Source organism: Lathyrus oleraceus, chromosome 7 (assembly GCF_024323335.1).
Source record: "Lathyrus oleraceus cultivar Zhongwan6 chromosome 7, CAAS_Psat_ZW6_1.0, whole genome shotgun sequence".
Lineage (NCBI taxonomy): Eukaryota > Viridiplantae > Streptophyta > Magnoliopsida > Fabales > Fabaceae > Lathyrus > Lathyrus oleraceus.
In genome coordinates, this window is record NC_066585.1 from 322,705,171 (window position 1) to 322,721,391 (window position 16,221).

Consider the following 16,221-nt stretch of genomic DNA (forward strand, 5'->3'; position numbering starts at 1 on the left):
GAACTACATACCGATATCCGCTTAATTGATATTTAATCTAGATCTTATTTTAGTTTTATTTTTCCCCCAAATCATCAAAGTATTATCCGCCTTAGCTTTACGAAGTAACCTTAGAAAACGGTATATCGATTCATAAGTCCCTGTGGGATCGGTATCTTTTAAAACTACGCGATAAGATTGTGCACTTGCAGTCAGTACCCCAATCGACTTATAAAGTCGCGATCAAGTTTTTGGCGCCGTTGCCGGGGACTTTTATTTAGTCGATATCGTAACCCTTCTGTTATGCTGTAGAGACTAAGGCAATTTTTATTTTTTTTCTTATTTTCGTTGATTTGTATGCCACATACTCGCTCACAAGGCGAGCCGTTTTACTTACGAATCAACGACATTGAACTATATCTCTGAGTCTTACGGCGAATTCGAGAATATCGTGCTGCAAACAATCTCCCTCCTATCGAAGTGCCCGACCTCAAAAATATTCTTCCTTCGCCGATACCCGAGATGGCAGAACCAGCTCGTGCTCTTCGAGATTACGCCGCTCCATCGCAAGATGAGCCGCATTCGAGTATTGCTCCACCCGCAATCGAAGCAAACAACTTCGAACTTAAACCTTCGCTGTTACAAGCAATGCAACAGAATCAATTCTCTGGAAATCCTACCGAGGATCCAAACCTTCATTTATCCGTATTTGTCCAATACGCTGATACTATTAAAGCTAATGGTGTCACTTCAGAGGCGATTCGACTTCGTCTTTTTCCCTTCTCGTTAAGAGATAAAGCTAGAAGATGGCTTCAGTCTCTTCCTTCCAACTCAGTTACCACATGGAATGAGTTGAAGAAAGTCTTTCTTGCCCGATATTTTCCTCCAAGCAAAACAGCTATGTTAAGAGCCCAGATAAATGGATTTAAACAGAAAGATAACGAGTCTCTTTTCGAAGCATGGGAAAGATAGAAAGACATGATGAGACTTTGTCCACACCATGGTTTAGAGGACTGGTTAGTAATTCATACCTTCTATAATGGTCTCTTATACAACACAAGGTTAACAATAGACGCCGCCACAGGTGGTACGCTTATGGATAAACCTTATGCCGATGATTATCAACTTATCGAGAGCATGGCCCAGAACCATTATCAGTGGGGAAGCGACCGAACAATGGTAGAAAAACCTCAAACGAAAAGTGGCATGTACGAGATAAGTAGCCTTGATCATGTTAATGCAAAAGTGGATGCTCTGGCCCAGAAAATTGAAAGTTTAAATGTATCACCTCCAGCCACCGTGGTTGCCGCAGCTCAAAATTGCGAAGTCTGTGGAATCCAAGGTCACACTCCTGCAGATTGTCAACTCCTAACAGGAATCCAAGCAGAGCAAGTGAATTATGCTCAAGGAAATCCCTACTCGCATACCTATAACTCAAACTGGAAGAACCATCCTAATTTTTCATATAAGAGCAATAATGCTTTATACGCACCAGGACAAGCTCCCAATCAAGCCCCAGCTATACCCCCTGGATATCAAAAGCCGACCCCATCTACACCTAACAATAATGTTCCTAGAAAATCCAACTTGGAAATCATGATGGAGATCTTCATAGCTTCTCAACAGCAAACCAATAAAGATTTCTTAAACCAGAATGTACACACTAGCGAACAAATTAAACAACTAGCAAGTAAAGTAGATGCCCTAGCTACCCATAACAAAATGCTGGAAACACAAATATCACAAGTAGCTCAACAACAAGCGCCTACTGCTGCCCCAACTGGTACATTTCCTGGACAGCCCCAACCTAACCCGAAAAGCCACGCTCATGCAATCATATTGAGAAGTGGAACAGAGGTAGAAGGACCACCTGATCCAAGGATTGAAAACCAAAACTCTAAAAAGTCAATTGAGGAAGAAAATAAACCTAAGGAAAAGGAAGAGAGTAATAAGGAAACCATAGAAAAGAGAGAACCTTATGTACCTCTACCACCTTATAAACCACATATCCCTTACCCTCAAAGGCTTATTAAAACCAAAGATGCAGGCCAATTTAAAAAATTTGTTGACTTACTGAAACAATTAAACGTCATAGATCCTTTTACAGAAGCTATTACGCAGATGCCCTCATATGCTAAGTTCTTATAAGAAATTCTTTCTAATAAAAGGAAACTTGAAGATAGCGAAACCGTTACACTCACTGCTGAATGCAGCGCTATAATCCAGAATATGCCTCCTAAACTTAAAGATCCTGGTAGTTTCTCTATACCCTGTCACATAGGAAAATTTGTCATAGACAAAGCTCTATGTGATTTAGGAGCAGGTATCAGTGTTATTCCTTTATCCATATGCAAGAAACTGGAAATGGGAGAATTAAGACCAACTAAAATGTCTGTGCAATTAGCAGATCGTTCTGTTAGATATCCTGTAGGAATTCTTGAAAATGTTCCCGTGCGCATAGGTCAATTCTACATTCCAACCGATTTTATAATTATGGACATAAGAGAAGATGAAGTTACACCCATTATATTGGGAAGACCATTCTTAGCAACCGCCGGTGCGATCATAGACGTAAAACGAGGACGACTCACTTTCGAAGTAGGAGAAGAGAAAATTGAGTTCATTCTTTCCTAATTTTTGAAAGCACCTGCAATAGATGACACATGTTACTTCATGGATATCATAGACGAATGCATAAAAGAAACAGAGTTAGAAAATGACAAATTGTCTGACTATCGTGTAGAAGACAGACTCAACCAATGTTTAACAATGACATCGGATCCTACGCAATGCCTTAAGAAACCAAACCTAGACCTGAAAACACTTCCCAAAAATCTGAGATATGAATTCCTAGACTTAGAACTTGAACGACCAGTGATAGTTAATGCAGACCTAGGAAAACTCGAAACCGAAAAACTCCTACATATCTTAAGAAAATATCCAACCGCACTAGGATACGACATCACCGATCTTAAAGGAATAAGTCCTTCTATTTGTATGCACCGCATCATGCTAGAAGAAGATTGTAAAACTTCTAGGGAACATCAGAGGAGACTAAACCCGATCCTGAGTGAGGTAGTGAAAAAGGAAGTAACCAAGTTATTAGAGGAAGGTATCATATATCCTATATCTGATAGCAAATGGGTTAGTCCTGTACACGTAGTACCAAAGAAAGGAGGTATAACAGTTATTGAAAATGAAAAAGGAGAAACTATAACCAAACGAATCGAATCTGGATGGAGAATGTGCATTGACTATAGGAAACTAAACAAAGCAACCCGAAAAGATCATTTCCCTTTACCATTCATTGACCAGATGTTAGAACGATTAGCAAAACATTCTCATTTCTGCTATCTAGACGGTTACTCAGGCTTCTTTCAAATACCAATTCATCCTGATGACCAAGAAAAGACAACGTTCACATGTCCTTTTGGTACTTTCGCTTACCGACGAATGCCGTTCGGCTTATGCAATGCTCCTGCAACCTTCCAAAGGTGCATGATGGCAATATTCGCCGATTTTCTCGAAAACATCATGGAAGTATTTATGGATGATTTTTCCGTATGCGGACAAAGCTTTGAAGAATGTCTTGAAAACCTAGAAAGAGTTCTAGAACGATGTGTAAAAGTAAACCTAGTACTTAATTGGGAAAAATGTCACTTTATGGTACAAGAAGGAATTATTTTAGGACACATCATATCAAATAGAGGAATTGAAGTAGACAAAGCCAAAATAGAAGTAATCGAAAACCTTCAACCTTCGAAAATTGTGAGAGAAGTACGAAGCTTCTTAGGACATGCCGGTTTTTACCGACGATTCATTAAAGATTTCTCTAAAATAACTAAACCTTTAACCGGATTATTGATGAAAGATGCTGAATTCATCTTCGACAATAAATGTTTAGAAGCATTTCAAACGCTTAAACAAGCATTGATCTCCGCGCCCATAATGCAGGCTCCGGATTGGAATGAACCATTCGAAATAATGTGTGACGCAAGTGACTACGCTATAGGCGCTGTTTTAGGACAACGAAGGGATAAAAAGCTTCACGTCATATATTACGCAAGTAGAACCCTACACGAAGCACAAATGAATTACGCCACGACCGAGAAAGAACTTTTAGCAGTGGTGTTTGCACTAGATAAATTTCGTTCTTACTTGGTCGGAGCTAAAATAATCGTTTACACTGACCACGCCGCCATTAAGTACCTCTTAACAAAAAAGGACGCTAAACCTAGACTCCTAAGGTGGATTTTGTTGCTACAAGAATTCGATTTGGAAATCAAAGATAAGAAAGGAACTGAAAACGTAGTAGCAGATCACCTCTCTAGACTTGAAAACCTAAAACCGGAAAGAACATCAATCAACGATGATTTCTCGTACGATAAACTTATAGCTACTTTGGAAGAAAATAAAGTTGATAAACAGGTAGAGACCACCTTAGCTATATGTGTTACACCATGGTACGCAGACTTCGTCAATTATTTAGCCGCTGGAATAGTTCCACCTAATTTATCTTACCAACAAAAGAAACGATTCTTCCATGACATATGTAGGTGTTTAATTGGCTGCATTGTATGGTAAAACACAAATGTCTTGACTGATGTCATGACATGTATATGTAACTACATTGTAGTTACTGCAGGACTAGCTAACACAGGATTATTGAATGCTGTGACATTCATACCTGTCAACAGATACTAAGGAACAGAAGCTCTGTTAGAACTTAGTATTCACTTGCAGTCTGGTTATCAAGGAAGAACCAGACCTGGCATAAGGCCTACTGATTGAATGTCAAACTGGATGTTGTGACATTCATCATTGACAGCAGCTACTGAAGATTGGGCAGAGTGGTGTTCTGCTATACTTCAGCACTTTACTTAGTTTGTTATTCAAGAGAATAGCAGAACTAACTTAAGGCCAATTGTGTAAATGTTAAGTTGGACACTTTGACATTTACTAATGTAAGCTGGTACTGTAGTATGGTCATATTGATCATGTACAGGTCAGCAGATTTGTACAGTCTGTTTTCTGGGAAAACAGACTCAGCATATGGACCTTGATGTCAAGCTGAATGTCGTGACATTCATGCCTGACAGCATATGCTAAATTGTAGGTTGTTCAGTTTTCTGTTACAGCTTTCTCAGGCTATTCTTTAGGAAGTCAACAGCTTAGAGAAAATCCAGGAAATCAACAACCAAGCTACATTCAATGAACCTAACAAATAGCCTATTTGTTAGCAACCTAAATATTGAATTTGAGGGAACGTATGTGACCTAAAATTCAGGAAAATACAGGTGCAAAAGCCCAGGTGCTGCAATATAAAAAGGAAGGCGTTCCTCCATTCAGTTTCAGGGATTTTGAGGCGTGAAGATTTAGTGTGTCCATCTTACTTCACTGCTGTATTTTTGTGAGTCTAGAATTAGACGTATCTTGTAAGCCAAGTCATTATCAAATAGATGATTGCTTTGGCATAGGGTGTTCATTGAGTTGTAAGTGTTGTGTCACTCAAAGCTTTTAAGCGTGAGTGCTGTGTATCTTGGTTTAAGCTGTGAAGCATAACCAAGAGTTGTTTTTGAAGTGTGACTTCAAAGTGTTTTTAATATCACTGAGGTGATTGAGGGGGAGTGAGTAGGAACTCTGATCTTAGATTAAGATTGAAATTGCATTGGGTAGGGATTAAGTGATAAGTTGTAAACGGGTGAGTTTAGCTTTGAATTGATACTACTAATAGTGGATTTCCTCCCTGGCTTGGTAGCCCCCAGATGTAGGTCATGTTGGACTGAACTGGGTGAACAATTACTTGTGTTATTTACTGCACTTACAATTAAGTTCTGCATAATCCCTGTCTGTGCAGAATTGGATGTCATAACAACCAGTGTGACATCCAAAGTCTGATAACTAGAATTTCAATTGGCATCAGAGCAGGCACCCTGCCTGTGAAGTTCTGGGTGAGATCTAGGGAAGTTACTTTCTAGTACCATGGACAAGGATTTAGGACACTCAAACAGACCACCCATGTTGGATGGATCTAATTATGATGACTGGAAGCCTCGCATGATAGCCTTCTTAAGGTCTCTAGACAGCAAAGTCTGGAGAGCTGTCAACAAGGGATGGGAACATCCAACGAGGACTGATGAAGATGGAGTCAGTGTGCAGATTCCTGAAGAAGACTGGGACAAGGAACAAGAGGCATTAGCTCTTGGAAATTCCAAAGCCTTGAATGCACTGTTCAATGGAATCACTAAGAACATCTTCAGGCTGGTGCACCATTGTGAACTAGCTAAGGAAGTTTGGGATACCCTCAAGGTAACTCATGAAGGTACTTCCAAGGTGAAGATGTCAAAACTTCAGATGCTGACAACCAAGTTTGAAAATCTGAGGATGAAAGAGGATGAGACTATTCATGACTTCCACATGAATATTCTTGAAATTGCAAACACCTCTGGTGGACTAGGTGAGAAAATGACCGAAGAGAAACTTGTAAGAAAGATTCTCAGGTCCTTGCCTAAGAGGTTTGCTATGAAGGTCACTGCTATAGAGGAGGCTCAGGACATCAGCAATATGAAGGTAGATGAGCTCATTGGTTCTCTCCAAACCTTTGAAATGGGCTTAGGTGAGTATGCTGAGAAGAAGAAAAGCATAGCCTTTGTATCTAATGCTGAAGAGGAGGCAGAAGAAGGATATACTGGAGGTGATGAAAGTATATCAGAAGCCTTAGCCATGCTTGGAAGGCAATTCAACAAGTTCATGAAGAAGATTGATCAAAGAGGTAGACCCAATGTCAAGAACATCCCGTCTGACATTAAGAAAAGATCAACTTCTGAAGAAAAGTTCAACCATGGGAAAGGAATCTAGTGTCATGGTTGTGAAGGGTATGGACACGTCAGAGCTGAATGTCCTACTTACCTCAAATTGCAAAATAAGGGGCTAGCTATCACATGGTCTGAAGGAGATTCTGAAAGTGAATCTGAAGGAGAATCTGCCAAACATGTCACTGCACTAACTAGTGTGTGTGTCTCTGAAGATGACACAAGTGCAGATGAGCTGACCTTTGATGAACTTGCTGCAGCATATAAGAAGCTGTGTACCACCAGTGCAGAAGTACGTGCACAAGGTGAAAAGCAGAAGAAACTCATCAAGGAACTGGAAGATGAGAGACAGAAACAACTGTCTGCCATAGAAGGGCTGAATGATGAGATAGCCCTGCTGACCTCCAAGCTGAACCAGATGACCAAATCCATCAGAATGATGAATAAGGGAACTGACACCTTGGAAGAAATCCTAAAGGTGGGACAGCAGTCTGGAACCAAATCTGGGCTAGGATTTGGAAAAAGAGCTGAACACAAACGCCCAAAGGCTAAAGTTCAGAAGTTCAAGCAGATGTCAAAACCGATGTCTCAACATCGAGGAGCTAGGATGAATGATCATCAGAAGAGAATATTCCAGAATTGGAGGTGTCACCACTGTGGCAGGATTGGACATATAAAAGCCTTCTGCTACTGGATTCATGGCTTCCCTAACAGAGCCTCACCTGTCAGACCTAAGCATAACACACGCAAGCGATGTGTTCCCATTAAGAAGCAACAATGGTATGCTAGGATAGCACACACTGCCCTAAGGGCTTCTTCCAGAGAAGACTGGTACTTTGACAGTGGATGCTCAAGACATATGACTGGTATGGAAAATCTACTGGTAGACATTCAACCTCACACCACCAGCTATGTGACTTTTGGTGATGGTGCCAAAGGAAAAATCAGAGGTGTGGGCAAACTGGACTGTTCTGGAGTGCCAAAACTGAACAATGTGCTGTTAGTAAGAGGACTAACTGCAAACCTCATCAGTATAAGTCAGCTGTGTGATCAAGGTTTTCATGTTCAGTTTACTAAGGAGCAGTGCATTGTGACAAATGGTGACAATCAGGAAGTTATGAGAGGAACCAGGTCCAAAGACAACTGCTATCTGTGGGAACCTGACCTCTCTAACTTTTCACAACTTGCTCCTCAGCCAAGGAAGAACAGGAGGTGAAGCTGTGGCATAGAAGACTTGGCCATCTCCACTTACGTGGAATGAAGAAGATCATATCCAAGGAAGCAGTCAGAGGAATGCCAAAGCTTCTGATTGATGAAGGAAGAGTCTGTGGAGAATGCCAAGTGGGCAAGCAAACCAAGATGTCACACCTAAAGCTGGGACATTCCACAACCTCCAGAGTTCTGGAACTGCTGCACATGGACCTAATGGGACCTATGCAGGTTGAAAGTCTTGGTGGGAAGAAGTATGCCTACGTGGTGGTTGATGACCATTCCAGATACACGTGGATAAACTTCATCAGAGAGAAGTCAGATACATTTGATGTCTTCAAGGATCTGTGCATAAGACTTCAAAGAGAAAAGGACAGTTGTGTGGTCCGGATTAGAAGTGATCATGGCACTGAATTCAAGAATTCCAAGTTTGATGAGTTCTGCTCATCTGAAGGAATAAGCCATGAGTTCTCCTCCCCTATAACTCCTCAGCAGAATGGAATAGTTGAAAGAAAAAATAGAACTATTCAAGAATCTGCCAGAGCAATGATTCATGCAAAGAAGCTCCCTATGCACTTTTGGGCTGAAGCAATGAATACGGCGTGCTATGTTCACAACAGAGTCACCTTGAGAAAAGGAACCTCCTCCACTCTGTATGAAATATGGAAGGGTAGAAAACCCACTGTGAAGTACTTTCATATTTTTGGAAGTAAATGCTACATTCTCACAGATCGTGAACAGAGAAGGAAGCTAGATCCCAAAAGTGATGAAGGCGTATTTCTGGGATACTCCACGAACAGCAGAGCCTATAGAGTGTTCAACTACAGGACCAATGTCCTGATGGAATCCATAAATGTCATTGTGGATGATAAAGAGGAAGGAACCGATGTCATGGAGGATGTTGAAACATTCCTTGATAGTCCAACTGACAGTCCAGTCAAGCCTGAAGAAATACAGGAACCTCCTCCTGAATGTGAAGTAGAAGCACCTACCAAAGTGCCATCTATCAGAATTCAGAAAGACCACCCTAAGGATCTTATCATAGGGGATCCCACCAGTGGTGTAACTACCAGGTCAAGAGGAATAAACTCAAATTCCTGCTTTGTTTCCAAGGTTGAACCAAAGAATGTAAAAGAAGCCCTGACTGATGAATACTGGATCATTGCCATGCAAGAGGAACTCGAGCAGTTCACAAGGCATGAAGTATGGGAGCTGGTTCCAAGACCTGAAGGGTCCAACATCATTGGTACCAAGTGGATCTACAAAAACAAATCTGATGAGAAAGGAGTAATTACTAGAAATAAAGCAAGACTAGTAGCTCAAGGATACACTCAAGTTGAAGGAGTAGACTTTGATGAGACATTTGCTCCTGTGGCTAGACTTGAGTCCATCAGATTGCTGTTGGGGGTAGCATGCATCCTGAAGTTTAAGCTATTTCAAATGGATGTGAAGAGTGCATTCTTGAATGGCTACCTGAATGAAGAAGTCTATGTGGAACAACCCAAAGGGTTTTGTGATCCTAACCAACCTGAGCATGTATACAAGCTGAAGAAAGCCTTGTATGGGTTGAAGCAAGCACCCAGAGCTTGGTATGAAAGGTTAACCGAATTTCTGACCACAAATGGATACAGAAAGGGTGGCATAGATAAAACCTTGTTTGTGAAGGATGAGGAAGGCAAAATCATGATAGCTCAAATTTATGTGGATGATATAGTCTTTGGTGGAATGTCAGAACAAATGGTTAAAAAATTTGTTCACCAGATGCAATCTGAGTTTGAAATGAGTCTAGTGGGAGAACTGACCTATTTCCTTGGAATGCAAGTAAACCAAATGGAGGACTCCATGTTTCTCTCCCAAAGCAAGTATGCCAAGAACATAGTTAAGAAGTTTGGTATGGATCATGCCAGGCACAAGAGGACTCCAGCTCCTACTCATCTGAAATTAACCAAAGATGATGGAGGACCCAGTGTTGATCAATGCCTGTACAGAAGCATGATAGGTAGTCTGCTGTATCTAACTGCAAGTAGACCTGACATTTCCTATGCAGTTGGAGTGTGTGCCAGATATCAAGCAGAGCCCAAGGTGAGTCACTTGAATCAAGTCAAAAGGATCCTCAAGTACATCAATGGGACATGTGACTATGGGATGCTGTACTCACATGGGTCTGAGCCTGTCCTATCTGGGTACTGTGATGCTGATTGGGCTGGAAGTGCTGATGACAGTAAAAGCACATCAGGTGGATGTTTCTTCTTAGGAGAAAACCTCATATCGTGGTTCAGCAAGAAGCAGAACTGTGTCTCTCTGTCCACTGCAGAGGCTGAATACATAGCGGCTGGAAGCAGTTGCTCCCAACTGGTTTGGATGAAACAAATGCTCACTGAGTACAATGTCAATCAAAATGTCATGACATTGTTCTGTGATAATCTCAGTGCCATCAACATCTCCAAGAATCCCATCCAACACAGCAGGACCAAACATATTGACATTAGGCACCACTTCATCAGAGATCTGGTGGAAGACAAGGTGATCACTTTGGAACATGTAGCCACGGATCTTCAACTGGCTGACATATTTACAAAGGCTCTGGATGCTACTCAGTTTGAAAACTTAAGGAGCAAACTGGGAATATGTCTCTCTGAGACATTATAGCAACCACTGATGTTTGGGATAAATTGTTTAATATCTCTGCCTATTAAACGATTTGTACAAGACTATGATTGGTCAACATATCATAGCTATGCTGCGCGCATCAAGGGTGAATACAAGAGGGTAAGGAGACACCCTACAGAGAGAAGGCCTCTGTACCTGCAGGAGTTCAAGGATGCTGTTCATGCAGGAGTGGTTCTGGATGTCAGAAACAACATCATGGCATCTGATATGGTGGTACCTACTGTAAAGCAAAAGTGGGTGATCACTTGATCGAAGCTGTGAAGCAAGATCAAGTGGATGTGAACTTGGTTGAAACTGTGAAGTAAAACCAAGTCTGGAACTCTGTCATTGTGCTCTGCCTATGTTGTTGACTTTGGCAACATTTGTGACAAAAAGGGGGAGTAATAACCACCAATACCCCTGACAAACAGAGTGGGTCTAACAGACTCTCATGACAGATCTGAAGATTCCCCCTGCAGCTGATGTTGAAGTTTAGGTGCAACTTCTAATATATAAGTGCTGCTATGTGAAGTTTTCATTTAACTTCCATGTGTGTGAGTGTGCTGCCACTCTGAGTGTATTAGCTAGTTTTATTCCGCTGCTATGAACTCTGTTATGGGGATCAAAGTGTTTTAGCCAAAAATTTGCCAAAGGGGGAGTTTGTAGGTGTTTAATTGGCTGCATTGTATGGTAAAACACAAATGTCTTGACTGATGTCATGACATGTATATGTAACTACATTGTAGTTACTGCAGGACTAGCTAACACAGGATTATTGAATGCTGTGACATTCATACCTGTCAACAGATACTAAGGAACAGAAGCTCTGTTAGAACTTAGTATTCACTTGCAGTCTGGTTATCAAGGAAGAACCAGACCTGGCATAAGGCCTACTGATTGAATGTCAAACTGGATGTTGTGACATTCATCATTGACAGCAGCTACTGAAGATTGGGCAGAGTGGTGTTCTGCTATACTTCAGCACTTTACTTAGTTTGTTATTCAAGAGAATAGCAGAACTAACTTAAGGCCAATTGTGTAAATGTTAAGTTGGACACTTTGACATTTACTAATGTAAGCTGGTACTGTAGTATGGTCATATTGATCATGTACAGGTCAGCAGATTTGTACAGTCTGTTTTCTGGGAAAACAGACTCAGCATATGGACCTTGATGTCAAGCTGAATGTCGTGACATTCATGCCTGACAGCATATGCTAAATTGTAGGTTGTTCAGTTTTCTGTTACAGCTTTCTCAGGCTATTCTTTAGGAAGTCAACAGCTTAGAGAAAATCCAGGAAATCAACAACCAAGCTACATTCAATGAACCTAACAAATAGCCTATTTGTTAGCAACCTAAATATTGAATTTGAGGGAACGTATGTGACCTAAAATTCAGGAAAATACAGGTGCAAAAGCCCAGGTGCTGCAATATAAAAAGGAAGGCGTTCCTCCATTCAGTTTCAGGGATTTTGAGGCGTGAAGATTTAGTGTGTCCATCTTACTTCACTGCTGTATTTTTGTGAGTCTAGAATTAGACGTATCTTGTAAGCCAAGTCATTATCAAATAGATGATTGCTTTGGCATAGGGTGTTCATTGAGTTGTAAGTGTTGTGTCACTCAAAGCTTTTAAGCGTGAGTGATGTGTATCTTGGTTTAAGCTGTGAAGCATAACCAAGAGTTGTTTTTGAAGTGTGACTTCAAAGTGTTTTTAATATCACTGAGGTGATTGAGGGGGAGTGAGTAGGAACTCTGATCTTAGATTAAGATTGAAATTGCATTGGGTAGGGATTAAGTGATAAGTTGTAAACGGGTGAGTTTAGCTTTGAATTGATACTACTAATAGTGGATTTCCTCCCTGGCTTGGTAGCCCCCAGATGTAGGTCATGTTGGACTGAACTGGGTGAACAATTACTTGTGTTATTTACTGCACTTACAATTAAGTTCTGCATAATCCCTGTCTGTGCAGAATTGGATGTCATAACAACCAGTGTGACATCCAAAGTCTGATAACTAGAATTTCAACATAAAACATTATTACTGGGATGACCCTTTACTTTTCAAAAGAGGCCCCGATGGTATTTTCCGTCGGTGTATACCTGAAGAAAACATAGAAAATATAATCCAACACTGTCACTCCGCTCCTTATGGTGGACATGCAAGTACATCCAAGACCTGCTCTAAAATCCTACAAGTCGGTCTTTATTGGCCAAACATATGGAAGGATGTGCATGCGGCTATCAAGAAATGTGATATATGTCAACGCACAGGAAACATATCTAGACGTGACGAGATGCCACAAAAGGGCATTTTGGAAGTAGAGATTTTCGACGTGTGGGGAATAGATTTCATGGGACCTTTTCCACCTTCTTTCGGTAACAAGTACATACTCGTAGCGGTTGAGTACGTATCAAAATGGATTGAAGCTATAACTTCTCCAACAAACGACACATGAGTAGTAACTAGACTCTTTAGGAATATAATATTCCCAAGATTTGGTGTCCCAAGAATAGTAGTCAGTGATGGTGGATCGCATTTCATATCTAAGGTACTCGAAAAACTACTGTTTAAGTATGGTGTAAGACATAGAGTAGCGACACCTTACCATCCTCAAACCAGTGGACAAGTGGAAGTGTCTAACAGAGAAATTAAACAAATATTAGAAAAAACAGTCGCCACCTCAAGGAAAGACTGGTCATCAAAATTACCTGAAGCTTTATGGGCATATCGAACTGCTTACAAAACTCCCATAGGAACAACCCCATTTAAGCTTATGTATGGAAAATATTGCCACCTCCCGGTAGAATTAGAACATAAGGCCTATTGGGCTATTAAAAATCTAAATTTAAACTATAAGGCCGCTGGTGAAAAACGAATCCTTGACATAAACGAATTAGAGGAACTTCGACAAGACGCCTACGAAAATGCCAGAATCTACAAAGAAAGAACGAAAAAATGGCATGATAAACATATATCAAGAAAAATCTTCAAACAAGGCGATAGAGTCCTTTTGTTCAACTCTAGACTTAAGTTATTCCCAGGAAAACTACGTTCTAGATGGTCCGGCCCTTTCCAAGTCACCAATGTCTTTCCTAGTGGAGCGGTGGAAATTAAAGGAAAATCCATTGAACCATTTATCGTAAACGGGCAGCGTCTAAAACATTATCATTATGCTGAGAACAATGAAGATTCGCAAGTCCTGCACTTAGACGTAATGCCTCCAGAATTTATAGATTATATTTGATAGTTTTTATGTCGAGCTTGCGACATTAAACAAAGCGCTTCGTGGGAGACAACCCACAAATATTTTTTTTTTTATTTCTTCTTTGATTATTCTTTTAAATTTTATTTAGTATTCATTCTTCATTTATTTTAATTTAGAAATTTTTTCTTCTTTTCTTCTTTCGGCATTTGGCCAAATCCTGACTAAAACTCTTGTTTTTCTAGCTTACACTAACCTGATGGGACAAATTGATCGTATGGGTATCAAATTCAGAGGGAAAGCTCAAAAACAAAAGTTTGAGGAACTAGCAGAGAGAGAGAGATGCTACCTAGCTTGTATGCTGATGATTGGGCAATGACTGCCCTTGGACTAAGAGAAAGTGTCATGTATTTGCTGAGTCAAATAGGGTGGGAAACCACTCCTATTCGAAGACAATTCGTCACTTACCGGAGACTGACGCTAGAATTCCTTAGCTCCCTGATCTATCTACCCAGTCATGGAAAAGGAATAAGCAGAGGTTTCATTCAGTTCAGAATGTTCAACATGGAGTATCAGTTTAACATTCAAGACTTTACTAACCTTTTAGGTTTCCCTACCTCTTTTGATACTTTCACAGTGAGCCAAGAAGACCTTTTTGAATATAGAGAACTTGAACATTTTTGGGGAAGTTTGACTGGAAATGACGACCCCGAGGAACATGAGTTTCTTTCTGGAAACATACATAACCCGGCCTTTCGTTATTTCCATAAGATCCTGGCCCACACCCTTTTTGGGAAGATGTCAAATATTACTACAATATCACGTGATGAACTCTTCATCATATTTTGTGCTTCCCAGAACCGTCCAGTGAATGGTGCCACTTTTATGTTGGCGAACTTTGACCGCCATATCCAAGATGAACGAGCACCGATTCAAATAGGCGGATTGATAACCATGATTGGTAATGCTATCAGATTACGTCAACCTATGCTTGACCTAAGCCCTTTTTGTGGCATTGCGACTATGAGTATACCCTTCCTTTTCAACATTATGTTTATAGCAAACCTCGGGCCTGAAGAGTTCGCGCTTATAATTAACAACCAAGTTCTTTGCCTATTCACCTTGCCTAGTCCGAGGACTAGTCTTCATAACCGCAATAACTGGCTCTACAACCTGAACGGAATACCTTCTCCTGCTAGATCTACTGAATCCATCCAGGACTATGAGATTTGTGACGACCAGATTCCTTATGCTGAGTCTGACCCTCAGACACCATCTGGTTATTATGATATTGACCCTCCACCTCAACCTATCCCAACCGAAGAGTCAGCAATACCCGATCTTAGACATCATATGCCCGGAGCTAATTATAACACCACCATTCAAGCTTTAATGTCAGAACAAGACGCCCTCAGAGAAGAGTTAGCTAATATGGGACAAGAATTTCTGGGATACAAGAGCAGTATGACAAATCAATTCCACGAGTTGCTAAACCGTGTTAACTCCTTCGCTCCTCCGGCCAGAGATCCTGCAAGTGGCTAGAAGTTGTTTTTCTTAGTTACTTAGTTTTAGTTTAGGCTATTTATTAGTTTTGTTTCACATTATTTTTAATATTAGTATTAGTTTTTCTTTCGCATGTTTGCTTTTGTCTTCCAATGTTACATTATGATTATTTTATGAAGCTATTGCATAATTAGTTTATTTTATTTTGATCTATGCAATTTCTATAATTACAAGTAATGATATCCACTATATGCTAATAATTACTATGCCTGTTAAAGAAATACATATATTACGGTAGTAGAATAGCATGCAAGGCAATTCAAAAGCATTACAATAGCAAAATAAAATAAGCATAAGCAAAATAAAATAACAAAAATAAAATATAATAATAAAAACAAATTATGAAGCACCCATGCAAGCTGACTGTGTGACGAGCGTCACACACGCCATCACGGTCGTCACACTAAGTGCCTGTGACGCCCGTAACACCCCTGTCACGAGCGTTGGGGACACGACCGTTACACCACCCCACTTTTTACCTTCCCCATTCACCTACCCATTCACTCACGTTTACCCACATTTATTTATTTTTCACCCACTCCCTTTCCAACTTCCAAAATTTTTCCTATAAATACCCACCATACCTTTCTTTTTACATCATTCCAACAAACCACTCTATCAAAATCCTTTTTCATCCCTTCTCCTCCTTTCAACCCACTTATCAGTATGGCACGAAACCAACAATTCGGAAATATCATCTTCCGATCCGAAGATGATAATTATCAAAGGGAGCAGTTCGAGCGTTTCCAACAGCGAGGTGTTGCATCTACCATGTATCCTGATTTAAATTGTATACAAGAATTAGGATT

General features: G+C 40.4%; 1 non-coding gene across 1 annotated transcript; it reads right to left on the reverse strand.

Annotated features, from left to right (window-relative positions):
* Positions 1-879: 879 nt before the first annotated feature.
* Positions 880-986, reverse strand: LOC127108856 (small nucleolar RNA R71). Its single transcript, XR_007796359.1, has one exon. It is a non-coding gene; the product is annotated as a small nucleolar RNA R71 (small nucleolar RNA).
* Positions 987-16,221: the final 15,235 nt, after the last annotated feature.